This window comes from Agelaius tricolor, unplaced genomic scaffold, assembly GCF_023055355.1.
Source record: "Agelaius tricolor isolate 1412-34295 unplaced genomic scaffold, bAgeTri1.0.p SCAF_26, whole genome shotgun sequence".
NCBI lineage: Eukaryota > Metazoa > Chordata > Aves > Passeriformes > Icteridae > Agelaius > Agelaius tricolor.
Window position 1 is genome coordinate 10,671,127 of NW_027269286.1, and position 16,144 is coordinate 10,687,270.

Consider the following 16,144-nt stretch of genomic DNA (forward strand, 5'->3'; position numbering starts at 1 on the left):
AGGGTGAGAAGCATTATTATACTCCTCAGTGTAGAAAAGCACAAAATGATGTTCTGTAAGTTGCAATGCATGGTCCTAGCTTTATTGGAATTTATGCATCCCAGAGAAAAATCCTAAATTATAAAAGAAATCCTCTGAAAAGGTTTATGTATACAGAAAAATGCTGCATGAGTTTTCTCAATAATTTAAATTCAAGACCAATAAAATAAAAAATATATCATTAAATTTCACCGGATGGCTGGTGAGCGATTCAGAAATTTTAGGAATGCCCTGGGTCTGGTTGGAATGCAGTTAATTTTCTTCACAGCAGCCCATACAGTTCTATGGTTTTTATTTGTGACAAAAACAGTGTTGACAGAAAAGCAATGTTTCACCTGTTGCTGAAAAGTGCTTGCACAATGTCAAGATCTTTACTGCTTCTCACTCTGACCTAAGCAGCAGGTGAGCTGAGGTGTGGGCAAGAAGCTGGAAGGGCACAGAGCTGACCCAAACTGACCAAGAATATATCACAAACCATACAAAGTCATGTTCAGCAGTAAAACTGTGGGAGGGCGTTCTTCCAGTGCAGCCATTGCTGAGACACTAACTGGGCATCAAATTCCTGATGGGAGGCCGTGAGTGATTGCCTTTGCATCACCTCATGTTTCCCTTGGTGTTTTTCCCCTCACTTATTAAACTGTCTTTACCTTGACCCACAAGTTTTTCTCACATTTACCCTCTGTCTCTTGCCCCCATTCCACTAAGGATGGGGGTGAGTGAACAACTGGGTGGATGCCAGCTGAGATCAGTTCAACACAAGAAGATAACCTGTGAAAAACCAGCAATAGAGATGAAAGATAGAGCAGCTGAAATGTAAATGCTCAGGCATCCCAAAGAAGCTCTACAGAAAACAACAGGCACATGTCATCCAAAAGGCTAAGCACAACAAAGGGCAGAGCGAAGGCTGCAAGAAACGCTTGAGAGCTCAGTGGTGGAAAAACTTTTAGAAATCAGTCTGCTAAGTCAAAAAAAGTAAGTATTGATACAAAGGGGTTTTGGGGTTTTTTGCATATTTTTCACAGCAATGCAGTGGAAATTAGCAAAAATAATTTTTTTACATAGTGTGGACTATCACCAACTGCAAAGACAAGATAATAGAAAATATAGGCAATTTAAGGGCAGATAGCAAGTTCACTCAGTGACGATTTCCTTAGCATTACATGAGCAACAGAAATTGTAGTCAGGCTAACCTTTTAAATCATATGATACTTTCAATAAAAAGTGCAAGCACAAAATCAAAGAAATTGGTTGGAATTTCAAGTGTCTTATTTATCACAGGAATAACATTTTCAGATAAAAGGAGTTAATTTAAAAATTTAGTAGAGTCAGGCTGAGAGCAGTGATTCAGTGTAATCAAAATTTTAAAACATAGAAACCCTAAATACACAGAGCAGGCAAACTCACAGTGATACTTGTTTGTGAAAGGTTAGCATGTTTTAGAATACCCGACATGGTTTCTTCTACATTACACATGAAGATAGCTGAAGCAATGTTGCTAGAACAGCACCTTTGTTTCAAGATATCAAGTGGATTAGAAGAAAAAGAGTATCCCAAGAGGAAGGACCAATAAGGATGAGATAGATAAAGACATCTTTTTACAAAGTCAGAGAATACATGTTGGCCATGTAGTGTGGTAGATACTGAAATGTCAGGCAAAAACCACATTTGAATGGACTCGAGCTATTTGAATAAAACACAAAATGTGCTCACTGCCAAATGTCTAGAGTCATGAAATATTGCCTAGGCAAAATCAAAAATTAAAAATTACAGGGAAAAGACCTGATGCCAAATTCCAAGATTCAAAAGATATATTGGCAAGTATTCCTGAGTAGCAAAAGTGTTGACCTCACCACATTCTGCTGATGTTCCCTGGAATGAAAATTAATCCAACTACACCATAGCTGACATTGGAAAGGCACAGTATTGTAGAGGGTATAGCAGACCCCAATTTTAAGTTCTTTTGCATGTTACAAGAGTCAGGGAAATCAGTCAAAACTGCATAAGTACAAGATGACTTCATGGTGAGCCATACTCATTGCAACATAGGTCACATAGAACAGTCTTTTTTCCCCAACACCTCAAATCTAAAAAAGTAGATACAAAGTGAGTAATGTCTATACCTGAGATACTAATTAGTCAAAGACTACTAGTAATTAAGAAATGTATTTATAGGGAGAGGGAAACAACCTGTGTGTGCAAATCTTTGATTCCGCTGTTGAAAGAAGAGATCATATCACAAATAGTTCAATAAAACAGACCAATTAAACATATCAAGACACAGATATGTGCAAGAAACTGTTGTTCCTGTGATGCTAGTGAGATGGGACACAGGGCAATACTCATACAGATTACTAGCATCACCCAAATCCAAAAAAGTCAAAATAAAAAAAAATTCTTGGAGCAGTGTTTGCATGCAAAAATTTAAACAATATAGTGAAAGATAGATAAAATATTCCAGTAGGGAAGTGCCCATAAATCACTTGGGAGTGCTTTTTAAAAAACACTGTCAGTCACAGAAAGCCTTTAGACTATGCTACTGAAACTGCAAAGTGTTAGCATGAAAGAGACTGACAAATACATTGCTGATTTCTTATCCAGAGCAGCCTTGCAGTGCACAACTACAGTAACTTAACAAGAATGTGAAATCTCTAGCCTGATATTAATGCAGAAAATGCAGAGACACAGAAGCATCAGCTAAGTCTGCAATGTGCAGTTTCAAGGTAGGGGCTACAACACATCTAAGAACAAATGATACAAGACATAGATTTACAAGTGCTTACATTTATCATTCTGTCACACTCTGTCAGGACAGCCAGACGCTGTGGGAGAAGCCTTGTCTGCTTCTCAAGAATACTGGAACTGCCCAAATCAGCTGAGAAACACAGCATCATATATAAAATCAACTAAATCATAACCCCAAGGTCAGTAAAAATAAATTCCCTCAAGTACACACTGAAGTCCTACAGGAACAGCATCCTGCTCCTCCATAATGCAGTGACACTGCATGGTCTGCAACAGTGCTGCACTAAACCAAGACATCTGAGATCTCAGAAATATCTTTGTCATGCTTATGATGAAACAGAAGCTAGCCTACAGGACACTATGCTTGCTAAAGGTTTTTAGGGTGGTATTGGACAAAAGACAATGAAGTCACACCGCGTCTCAGCAGGCTTTGGAAAAAAACACAGCCATAACTATAACTTGGCATTTTGTTTGCAAGTCAACATAGATTATTTCTTCATTGTAGAAGGCTATTTGGACATGAGTGACAAATTTCAGATCCTTTCAGTTAATGTTTCGTGTTTGAAAATGCACGTATCGTAGAAGCACAAAATCCTATTACAATCACTGGAAATATAGCCAACTCAGCCAAGGAAATCCCAAGTCTGTTCATCTGGAGGAATAGATCTGCCTGTTTTACAGAGGATAGCTATTCTTCAGTCTCCAGACTGGTGTGTTGACAGGCCACTATCAACTCCAATGGAAGTTTTGATACCTGGTGCACATATAGGTGCATAGATACTTTACACATAATTTAGGATTTTTAACCTTTAGCTGAAGCGCACACAAGTGGCATATTCACATCACTTAATTTCAATTATCTAGAATTTGGTATGCAGCCAAAGCATGTTGCCAACTTCTTTCCATAGTCAGCAGAAGCTTGAGAACTAAACCATTCCAGAGGCTGATTCAGCAAATCTACTATGACACCTCTCCCAAGATCTCATGTGCCTATTCAGAGATGCTTATTTCTCCCCACTGACTTCAGAGGCCATTTACTGAAAGAGACTAGGAAGGACTAATGTGAAGTGAGACAAATCCCTCCACAAAACAATACTGTAGTCACTCTTAATGCTGTAGTGATGCATTTTAGGCATTGTATCTTGTAGAATATATAAATACATCAGAGAAGGAGCAAAACAATTTTGGTTCCCTACCCTCCTCTGTGCCCAAATGCTCTCAGGTGGGATGTGAGGGCTTTTGCCCATGAATTGCACCTTTCTAAGCAGGAGAAAGAAGAGTACTGTTAAAAAGATCCTAGGAAAGAAAAATTAAAGCACAAAACACTGTTAAGAGGATCCTAGGAGAGAAAAATTAAAGCACAAGGAGAGGAGAGTGTGTTATTGAGCCTTGATGGCATGAATTGTCAAATTCACTAGGGAGACAGGTGCAGAGAAAAATGTTCAGGGAAACCACATCAAAGAGAATCTAACATTCCATGCTGGGAATCAGACACTTAGAATTTACTAATTGAAACATTCTTTCATTCATTAGAAATGGATAAATGGTTTGCAAAGGTTTATTAACTAAAATGGTTTGTCATTTTTTTAAAGATTCAAACAGAATAGTAGGGAGCTTGTATCTATCAATAGTAACTTCTAATGAGCAGATTATTGCCATCTATATAGTATTTATTAATAGTTTACCAGTATATTATGGACATTAGAACCATCTGCTGCAGATAATTATAACCATGTTGATAGATGTTTGAACTGATTATAAGACACATACGAATCAGTTAGACTTCATTATAAATTATTAACCAATTTAAAGAATCATTTTGTAAACTCAGTAGAAACTATTCATAAATGTATCTTTATTTAAAGGATCACAAGCTTCAATTGTTTTTCAGGATCAGATGATATACATTTAAAGGTATGTTTTGCAGTTAAGAAATGCTACCAGCCTAAGTGATTAGCATTTAAAAAACATGTTAGGGTGACACAATTAATAAAAATGGCCACAAATATAAAAAGACTGAATTATGGAATAGCTTTTCATGATATGTACAATCTGGTATGCTGATCATTTAAGTGATTGCCATGACTAATTTATGATCACATTTAGCTTTTGCTGGCATTCAGAAAAATATGCCATCAAAATTATACAAATTAAGTGCATAAAAAAAAGTGTCCAGGGTGAGACTATTTATGCCAATCTTAGTTCAGAACTGAAAAAAAAATAGAATCTTTAGATAAATTGCATCATGAGATCAGTAATAAAATTAGGGTTTTTGATAAAAACACTGACAACAATGGCAGCATAAATGAGCAGCGCTGGAATATCCACATCTTTGGAAGGAGATGTTTGTGTATAGCACATGCTGGTACTACAGACGGGCACAGCTTAGCTGAGACATTCTCGGTGCTTTAGCTGTTTACTTAGGCAGCAACAGAGTTCTAAGAAATAGTTGCTATGCCAACCCATCATAGGACTATATATATATATGTGCACATTCATGACCAGGGCTTATTTTGAGAGCTCTGTTACCCTTTCTTCCAAAAGTTTAAATATAATACTGCTGTATAGCTTCCATTAAGGCAAAACTCTGTTGTCTGTGTACCACAATGCACAGCCCTGATTTTTGCAAAGATAGGGCGTGGGGTATCTAGAGTAACATGAAGACATTTCAAATAAGAAGCAGGCCTTTGACGTCACATTTCTACAATCACTGAACAGGCTGTTCTATTTGCAAGCCTCTAAAGATTTGGTGTTCAGATGATAAAGGGCACTGCTTTTTATAATCTATTATTAACTGTCATGTGTGTATTACTGCAGTTTAGTGGTACGATGATGAAGTGCTTTTTTGTACTATTTACTAGAATAATTTTCCAAATTAACTCCATCCAGCCAGTCTTCTTTTAGAAATACAGAAACAAGGCATAGTAACTTACCTCTGGAGCTTAAAAGTGATGTCTTCAGGTAAATATGCATTTTAAAGGAATTAAAAATCATAGAGGGAGCTCTTTAATTACCTGATTCTGTTTATGTCACTTTAGGGGCTTTTTTTTTAAATGCATTTGAAAGTTCAGTCTATTTATTTTGTAATTATTGGATGACTACATGCAGCACTGCCATTTCAATTAGATTTTGATGGCTGATAAAACCATTGTTGACAGCAAGTACACAAACGAATGAAGGGAAACCAGATTAGCAATGTTTGTGTCATTGCATTTAAATAAAACTAAATGTTCTGGCAGAAATATGATCAAATCCAAAGAGAAAAGAAAAACAGTAAATGGCATGGTAGGGATGGGATCATGTCAGAGATAATAATCTTTCTTTAGACATCTGGATTTTCTAAAGGAGAATTATTTCCTTTGGAGACTTAATTTTAATTCCCGGAGAGTGTGGCCATTTCTTTTTCAGATTAGAAACCCAAAAACATTTATATATGTCTTCTAACAAGAGTTTTGCAGCAAGACAGGCTTCTTGAAATGTGAGAAAAACAAGAAGACAGGAAAGATCCATGCAGATACAGAGAGCTCAGCCCACTAGAATTGATAAGGCAAGAACAACCATTGTGATAAATTCCAAAGGTTAAAACATTCTGTCTATTCTAAAGATCCATATAAAGGGGAAAGGAGAGGATGAGTGTGATAACACCATTTAAGAATGATGATATGCTTGCCAGACGAGAATCTGCATCAGAGTTGTTCTTTTTAAAAGAGAGGAGCATTGAAGCAGCTGTCTCTTGTGTCTCTCTGATTGAAATGAATGACATATTTTGTATTCATTCAAATGTCTATAGAGAAAATACCTGAAACTAGTGGACAAGAAAAAAAATTATACATTAAATTCTCTGAATTAAATGTGATACAGCATTTCTTGTTCAAGAAATCTTACATTTCTTGGTGAAAATCTATTTCAAAATCTGACAATCCTTAAAATTCATTTCCTTTGTTTATGTCTCACACAATTTCATTAACTCCTTGCCTTTTAGACTTTTTTTCTTCACACAATTTCTGCACATGATTATCCTTTTTCTTGCTCTCCTTCCATGAGACAACATAGGCTTTACAATTCACATCCAGAAGGGATCTTACTCTTTGTCTTATCTGGGTCCATACTGTATTTCACAGATCAAGCCAAAACCAGTTCACAGTTACAATATATAGATGTGCCTCCTCACCTAGAAACCACTGTAACACAACTTTGGGGAGCATTAAATAGAAAATATACTGACTTATGTCTCTCACTAGCACAAAGTGTGAGCTTACTTGCATGATAAAAGGTCCAAGACTCTTGAAATTTCTCCACCCCAAAATTCAGTCTTCATTTGAGAACCCTGGATGCAGTCTGCTAAAATGCAAGTAGAAAGGACCATTGAAGCCTTCCAGTTCAAAATCAACACCCAAGGTCTATTGCAGCTGTAGATGTTCCAACAGTAGCAATACAGAGACAGAAGAGCTAACTCACAGAACACATCACATCTCTCATCTGGCCTGCTAGAGCAGGTTCAGACTGTGCCATTATAATCAGACGTCCTCTAAACATGCTAAAAACCTGTACCTTTGGTTGTCAACAACATCATGGTGCTACAGTTCAGAGCAGGGCAGGCAGTGATAATTTCTATTGCAGAAGTATTACATGTCTTTGAGGTAAGGAACAGACAGTGCAGACACTGAATTAGTGGAGAGGGATAAGGTGGTTTTGATCAGCTTTGATTTTGAGAATCTTAAAGTCTGGATGGCTCCGAGGGTAACTGCAGAGCAAGAGTAGAAGAGAGGGGGCAGTTCTGAAGGACATCTCAATCCACTTTACAAGATTACAGTCTAATAGATATTCACAATTTAGCAAATGTCATCAGAGTGTCTATATCCACCCTTAGTTTCTCCTTGACCTTTGAAACTACTATTAAAGGCAAAATTCTAAAACAGTGTAGAAATTTCAAATGTGATCTTAAAGGAATTGCAACTTTTACCACTACTAATCTAATATTTATTAGATTAAAAAATAATGAAAAATTTTGTAATTTTTTGTATTGTTTTTCTAAACACAAAGGAAAATCCTCCCTATGGTACATTCCATCAAATGGTCAAATTCCAAAGAGCATGCAGGACTCATCCTAAAGGAAGAATACAGTAAATCAACAATGGAGCAGAATTACTGCAACAGAGGGACTGGGGGTTTTTTTCCTCCTTTTTAAATTTAATACAACAGACTTTCCTAAATGATTTATGGGTCTGGGAGTCCTGCCTCTCTTATCCTTTCAAGAACAATCACAGTAGGCTGGAATGGTTTGAAAAGCTGAGCTGAGGGAGAATCTGCATCCTTATCCCTATAACACTCTGGTGCTCACTGAACTGTTTCCTCAGACTTCTATTTGCAACAAAACTGCTGATCTCAAAACAGCTGCATTATTTCTGTTTTAGTGCTCAATCTGTAAAGAGAGAAAAACATGAGAGATTAATGAGATCTTTTTCATCTCATGTTACTCCGTTTATCTCATAAAATCTATTTTTCAAGGCTTTCTTTCCAGATCTGGCTGATATCACTTTGTATCCTCCAGCAGCCCTCTTCAATTTCTCATTTTCTTTTCCAGTGCTTCATCACTAGCTTCTCAAATTACCATGTTAGGGGAGAAAAGGTAATAATTAGTTTCACTTTTCTTGATAGTTTCCTCACAGTCACATACATCCAATGACAAACTAAAGTAAAAAATAAAATATTCTCTTGGCAATGAGGAAATTCTTACAATTAACCATTCTATGCCAGTAAATTGGGAGTTTTTAGTTACTCATGAAAATGCTGTAAGGCAATATAGTTAAATATGAAAGTCTCTTCAAAAACTCTTAGATCTATAAAGGACGTCATAACATGAACCTAAAAGTAAAATAAAAATAGCAATATACAGTCATTCTATTCTCTTATTATTATTCTGTTATACTGACAATTGATAGCATTGCTGAATTCTGCTAGCCTCTGTGATTATCCATAGTTCATATATTCCTCTGAGGTAAACACCAATGAATCTTACTGCATTATTGCACAGTGACAATCCTATGCTACTGTAAATAAGGAAACAGCGCTTGAAAACAACACACACACACAAAACAAGCACAGAGCCAAACCAACCAGGAAGCAAAACAGCAGCTCTAGTCTGGAACACAATATGTTTGTATAAAGCTGTCTGTGGTCCCCTCTCAAAGCACAGAAAAAATTCCCAGATTCTGTGATCATTACCTGAATTCAGCGGCTGCCATTTCAAATCCTGGAAGAGTTCACTTGATCTTATTTTCAATCACAAATATCCATGGCTTCTCAGGCATAAATTATAAAGTATATGCATCTTCCTAGGTCAAAAAACTTCAGATAATTTTCCACTTGAAAGAAAGGAGTGAGAAAAAGATGTGACAAATGCTAATTACATCAATTAATGATCTTCTGGAATATACTCACATATTGCCTGGATGAGGGCTGCATCAGAACCTGGGTAGAATTGAGAAAAATTTCAGTGTGAGTAATTAAACACAAACCAGATTTCCCTGCTGCAGTTTTTCAATTAGATACAATATTCTTCTCTACTCTCCATTAGGCATTTTTTGTAGCGGTGGTCAGTGTTTAGCACTTACTGAATTTATAATAGAGATGTGACTATGGGCCTGCCCTTTTTTGAGCTATTTTATATGTTCATTTTATGACATATATTTTTAATCTTTCTGTATGAAAAGTGTGGTGATACATGTAAGTCATTATCATTCCATCTATCTTTAGAATGTCTAAAAGTAAAAACAGTTTGAGATATGTGTCTGTGTAGATTTTCTTGAAAAGCTGAGAAATTGTGCAAGTTATTTAGCTGTCACAAATTGCATCCTATCTTCCAGCTCTTTAGAGTTCAGAGGCCATTTTGGTAAATTAAAACTGGCTTCCAATGACGTAAGAGGTTCAATCCATAAAACCCAAGAAAGACTTTGATTTTAAGTACAGTGCGGCAAATCAAAAACTTTTCTTTGCTTGTTTGTTGGCAGAGGAATTCTATATTTTAAGTGAGATAGCCTCAGTATGGTTACAATCTCCCTCTATGCTTTTCCACCCAAGTATGTGTCAGTGCTGTTTTATTTCAACAGTCAAATGAAATTACCCTTGTGCTTCAGCTGCACAATCTGAAATTGCTGCTGTGAAGTCTTCCCTCAAAAGAAAATTAAGGAGGGTGTGAGGTGTGAGGAAACCTCAGCTGCCACTATTTGAGTTTCATACAATTAGTGTATTTCATTTATTTCATTCACTGAAACAAAATGGTTTTGTTTTCTTTGGTGTCACTCAGAAGCCTGGAACTCAATTCTAAAGAAGCACTGAGATAGAAACTGTATTAGCCTGCTCTAAAATATTTACTGAAGACACTTCTTTGGTAAGCTATGTTTATGTCAACAGAAAAAATGATGCACTAGAGATCACACACACAGCAACAGCGACAGAAGAAGGATGGAAACCTGTGGTTCAGCTGTCCCCCTAGGTGAGTAAAATTTTATTACAGATATCTCACACAGCAACTGTACAGCTTGCCCCAGTTGGCACCAGCAAAATCTTGGCTTGTAAGGCATATAATTCCTATCTTCTACAGAAGTATGTGCAGCTTCAGCAGCCCATGAAGCCTTTGAATTTCAACACAAAATCTTCTGGGAGTTTCTTCTGATAGTTGATTAGGAGACAAGTAAAATGAAAATCTTTATTTTATTACTAAGTGTGATGCTTAAAAATATATGAATTCAGGGGAGATATTTTTTAGGTATATATATTTTCTTTTTTTTTTTCCCTGCTTCTTTCTTCTCTATTTGAGCATGCTAACTTAATCGTTATATGTTTTCTTCTGCATGACAAATATTATATAAGAGCAAATTAAACTTGGTTTCCATGCCAAAAAGCAGAAACAATAGTCTTTTATTTTTACCTATCTTAGCCTGTGGTAGCAGGACTGGCCATCTTGGTGAGGTTGGCTTTAAACAGACCCCAGGGAGGGGTCCAAATTGGCAACCCCATTGCAAGCAACTGGGGAATAAAACAGGACAACAAAACAGCAACAAACGTTCCTTAGCTGTGTCTCAAGATGAGAAGAAGCAAAAAAACATCTTCAAATGGTGAGTCTCTTTTTACAAAGAGTCATAGGGAAAAGGTGAGGTGTAATGGGTACAAGTTCTTCCTGGAGAGATTCCAATTTAAAACAAAAGGAAAATTTTTCTCAATTAGAACAATCAGCTATTGGAATTGACTCTCGATGGAAGTGGTGGATTCCCCAACACCCAACACTTTTAAGATTCAGCTGGACAGGGTCCTGGGTCATCTTGTTTGGATCACACTTTTGCCAAGAAGACTTGGACCAGATGATCCTTGGTGTGATTTTTAATCTGGTATTCTGTGGTTCTCTGAGGATCCTACAGAAATAAACACCAGTCAGAATTGTTAGATGTATGGAATGTCCCTTCTTTGCCCTCCCAGGACCCCCAGTGCCCCTAAAGGAAGATATATGAAAAAGACTGGGATACATCTAACTCCCCCCACAAAATTTTATCCTATCACAGTGAAGGCAACAGTCACTTTCGAAGATGTTGCAGTTCTGACCATATATATTCTATACATACACTAAAAATTTTGAAGAGTTTTGCAGAAAAACTTCAATAATTTCTCCTGAGGTAGTGTGGGTCAGGGTTTTTTTCATATTCTGTTAAAACAGAATCACAGTCACATTAGCAGAAGCTATGCAGAGGTAAAAGTAAATTAATGGGAATGTGGGAGGATAGAATTTCATGATGCTTTTGACGAGAATGCCTTTGGCACTGTGCAATAATTAGTCCAAATTTGCTACATTGCCAAAAAATGTCCTGACTCAAATTTTGAAGCTTTGGCATATTTTGCTTGTGTCTTCGTTTTCATGCCATTTCCTTGATAACAGGCAAATGTAAGTAAGATTATAAAGATAAATTTAAATAATATAGAATATGTACTGTGGCCCTTGTTTTTCCTGCTCAGACAGGATGTTTATTAAAGGAATGAATGAGTGACCCCCCTAGTATTAGCACAGCAGCAGTACTACATGAGCAGAAGGTGGTCATAGTAAAGGCAGAAGCTTTGCTAGCAGCACTCAATCTTACCCAGTGTGAAATAAGATTATTACTGAAAGAAAAATACAGCTTACTGTCTTGTTCTAATATTTTTTCTTCTAATATTTTTTGTACTTCCAATGGTACCCTAGAATCTCTTAAAGGTAATTTATAAAAATATTTGAAAGAGACTGAAGCTTGTGCTTTCCATGGACAAGAAATAGGACTCTAAGGTGCTGCAAGGTGCTCCTTAGCTTCTGCCTCTGGCTGATAATTCTCAGGAATTTTTTTTCCTGTGGCAATTACAACACTGAGGGAAAATATCCTGACTGGGAAATTATGAGGAATCTTATTCAAGGCAATATTGATGCTTTATGGTAGATACATGCTCCCTCAAATCCTTCCTGAGCAATGGGATTTCTCACTTAGATGTAGCTACCTAAGAAATATACATCTAACTGAAGCTTGATTTCAGAGCTAAAGAAGAAAAATAATCCTTCTTAAAGAGAATAAACTCTCTATTAAAAATTACATTCAGAACAACTGGCCTAAATGTTTTGGAATGAGAGAAGACACTTTGGAGACCAAGTGTGTTGGCTCCATAGTGTAGCATCTAGATCAGACCAAATATTTAACTTTTCCTTATCTGAAGTATGTGACATGAGTAACAGCTGCTTGCAACACTTTTGATCTTTGTATTTGAAGAATAGTGAGTTAGAAGTCCTAAGCAGGTTGAAGTGAACTGTAGCTAGGCTGAAGATCACAGAAAGATTTGAAAATATAATGATTTTCAATTTCTGAGTATATGAAGATTGGGGCTAACTTTACTTTCATGGGAGCCAATTAAAGCACTTTTGCTTTCAAAAAAAAAAAAGAAATCACAATTGTGACAATAAATCCCATTTTAGAAAATTATATGACAGGAGTAAAACTGTTATTGAAAGAAAACCCAAAAAATTGGATTAAACAAATAAAAAGGGTGGTTATTGAATTAGGACTGTTAACTACATGGACACATGTCCAGGCATAGTTACAGGACTGCTGGAGCACCAAGACCACAGGGCTGTTACAGTGGGATGGGTGCATGCATTCACACAACTCTTACACTATTGCATTCTTGATCTGATGGATAGTTCTGAGAGAAAAATTGTGTGTCTATTTTAAAAAAGCATTTATTAATTTATTTGGCATCTTATTTCTCATTCTTACATTTTAGGGAATTTCAGTCCTTGTTAGCACCCCAAGATAACAATGCTGTTTTCTGCTTTTTGGTTTTTGCTCCTTTCTCGGTAACTAAGCAAAAGTTATAGAATAAACTAAGAGGGAAAACCAAATAACATAATTTCTTTCAGTATGTTCCCTAAAAACAAATGGAAACAGCCTTCTTTCTAGTACTCCCTATCTTTTTTTCTATTGTTCTATCAATCTTCTGTGTTCCAGTTTTGCCATTTACTCTTCTACCTTCTCAACATTTTAATTTCACGTTAAAATCAATGCTAAACCAACAGAAAAACATTTGACTGTACCACATTGGAAAAAATAAAAACAAACAAACAAAAACCAAATATTTTTAAAATCCTAGAAACCCTGTGACAGTAGCAGTGATCTTGTCACACATGCTTGCAATCTTTTAGCAAATTAATTGACATCCATCTTCATAATCCACTTCTTATTAACTTCTATTTTTTCTTTCTCCATCCATGTATATATCATGTTTTCTCCTAAGAGGAAATGTCAGATTTTAAAATAGGAACAGCCAATTTAAATTAAGTATTATTTTCTTTAAAATGGGAGGCAAAAAAACCCCAGTTTTTCCTAAGTATGTACTTGACAGAATTTATGTCAAGTATTAATGACCTAAGCCAAAGCAGTATAATAAAGATTTATTCATTTCTTATGTCATCAATATTATATCAATAATAATTTTAATATTAAGTATAATTTTCACTTCATAGCAGGTCAAATATCAGTGCTACTTGATACAGACCACTATCAACAAACAAAAGGAATTTTAGAGGAAAAGACATGGAAAATCCTCTCTACTATTAGAAACTATTTCACAGAGGGGTTTATCAACAGATAGAGTATGACATTTTCATTAACTGAATGATCACTCGGTCAGTCCAAATCTGCTGAGGTTTATGGAAATAGCTGAGTTACAAGAAGCTGGCTTAGAGCTTAATGCAAGTCACAGCACAATGACTCCTACATTATCATTGCATCATTTCATTTACACAGTCACTCTAATTGACTTTAATAGGTTTTGGATCAGAGCAAACACACAGACAAAAAGATTGATTATACAAAACCAGAATGTTTTTATTAAACTTGCCTCAAGAATATACAATCTCAAAAAAATCTCTATATCAGCAGCTAGAGGCTTTAGGAATTTGTGGCAGCCAGCACAGAGACATTTTGTCAGCTTCAATTTAATTTTTAAAAGATAAAGTTTCCAGAAACTTCTTTTTAGAATGTGTTTAAAGATTGAATCTGTCTCATGGACCACCCTCTGTTCACATTGACCACTAACAACTAACTAATGATTATACAGTGGCCATCATTTTCATCAGACCATAACGTTAGTAAATTGTTATCTCAAATCCTATTTTTTTTTCTTTTTAGTATGATTTATAAGGAGAAAAGAAAAACAAGAGGGCTGGATTATGTCAGCAGCAGCAATCTATATAGAAAAAGCGAGACTTTGCTGCAAGTCATAGGCAGACCATAGGCTACAGTTTAGGAAATTCTTCAAGCTTCATTCTGCAAAACCTCATTGTATGGCTTCGTCAGAGGAAGTGGATGTAAATCACAGAAAAGGCACTGCAGCCTGTTCTGTGAAAGGAAAAAAAAAAAAACAAAAAAAAAAAAAAAAAAAAAAAAAAGCAGTCATACAAAAAGCCCCACACCAAACAAAACATTGCAGCCATACTGACAATCAAAATTCACCAGTGTGTGCAGTGTTTCCATGAAGTAAATCTGTGAGAAAATGTAGGTCTTCATTGTCTAATTTTCAAATTATTATCTTCTTTTGTCTAAAAGACATGTATGGACATTTGTTTAGATGTGTAAGCACTTGTCTGCACTTTTGTAGCATCAGTTCTATGGAGGTCCAAGGACTAAACTTGCATGCAGACATCCATATCTGTGGGTATGTTTTACAGATGGAAATTCTAACTCCAAGAACTGTCAGTGTTAGCATTTATATGTCAGGCAAAAGCAGTCATTCTGCAATTATGAGAGTACAAAATCTGAGATGCATGACTGATTGCTACACCAAAAACTTCTTCCAAAGTCTTCTACATGCTGTAGTACTACAGATTACATACCTTAGTCCTTTTTTGTCTACCATGCTATTTTATTGTTCTTGTACTTTTAATAGATCAGCAGAGAAGAAAAATGCACTCCTAGAATTGATTTTTTTTGTAGAATAAATAGGTTCTCTTTTGTTGACCTTGTACACATGACAGTAGCTGATCTTGGAACAATCATTCTAGTTTGGGTTTTGACATAAATTTTTTTAGGCCTATTCTGCTTGTGCAAACTCAAGTCATGTATTGATAAACTCAGAATACATTCCTCTCTTCCTCTGCTCCACCTTTTCCCTCCTCTTTCCATAACTGTTTTCAGTCTGTCAGGGATTTTTACTCCTATTTCTTAAGGTTTCTTTTTTGTTTCTTTTTCATTGTGCTTTCAACTTCTCTGATTTTTAAAGACAAGAGAAATGAAATGAGATATATAATCAAGACAGTTTTCACTTCACTTGTTTCTCTAAGAGACATTTTAAAAGAGATTTTGATGAAGGGGAAAAACAGCCCTACTATGTAATGATCTTTTCAATGGCAATCCACCCACAGGGGCATTTTAATATGTAAATGACGTTATTGTCTCACACATGACAATCTGATGGATTTTAAATTCTTCATTTGTTAAAATATAATGAACAGCACTTTTGCTGGTTTTATTAATGCAATAGCACTTTGTTCACCCAAAAATGGCATAGTTGTTCCAAGCTACATAAGGTGATACTATTATTGAATCATTTGAGACCTGGCAAATATGAATAAAGTAAAGAGCTTATTTTCACAGAAATCCACTCTAACACCGTGCTGGCAGCAAAGAGGTGCAGAGACATTTTCATGTTGACAAGCAGGTGTCCTCCAGCTGGCCCAGGCAAAATAATCCCCTTACTAAAATATACACAGATAAGTAAATATGTAGGGACACATATATTCTCATTGTACAATGATTTTTAGAAACCCAACAAATAAAATCAAAACTAGACAAGA

The 16,144-nt window shown here is 35.9% G+C and overlaps 1 long non-coding RNA gene across 1 annotated transcript; it reads right to left on the bottom strand.

Annotated features, from left to right (window-relative positions):
• Positions 1–4,615: 4,615 nt before the first annotated feature.
• LOC139600267 (uncharacterized) lies at positions 4,616–8,685 on the bottom strand. Its single transcript, XR_011682468.1, has 2 exons — positions 7,041–8,685; positions 4,616–6,586 (listed from the first exon to the last, which is right to left on the bottom strand). It is a non-coding gene; the product is annotated as an uncharacterized lncRNA (long non-coding RNA).
• Between the last annotated feature and the right edge of the window lie 7,459 nt (positions 8,686–16,144).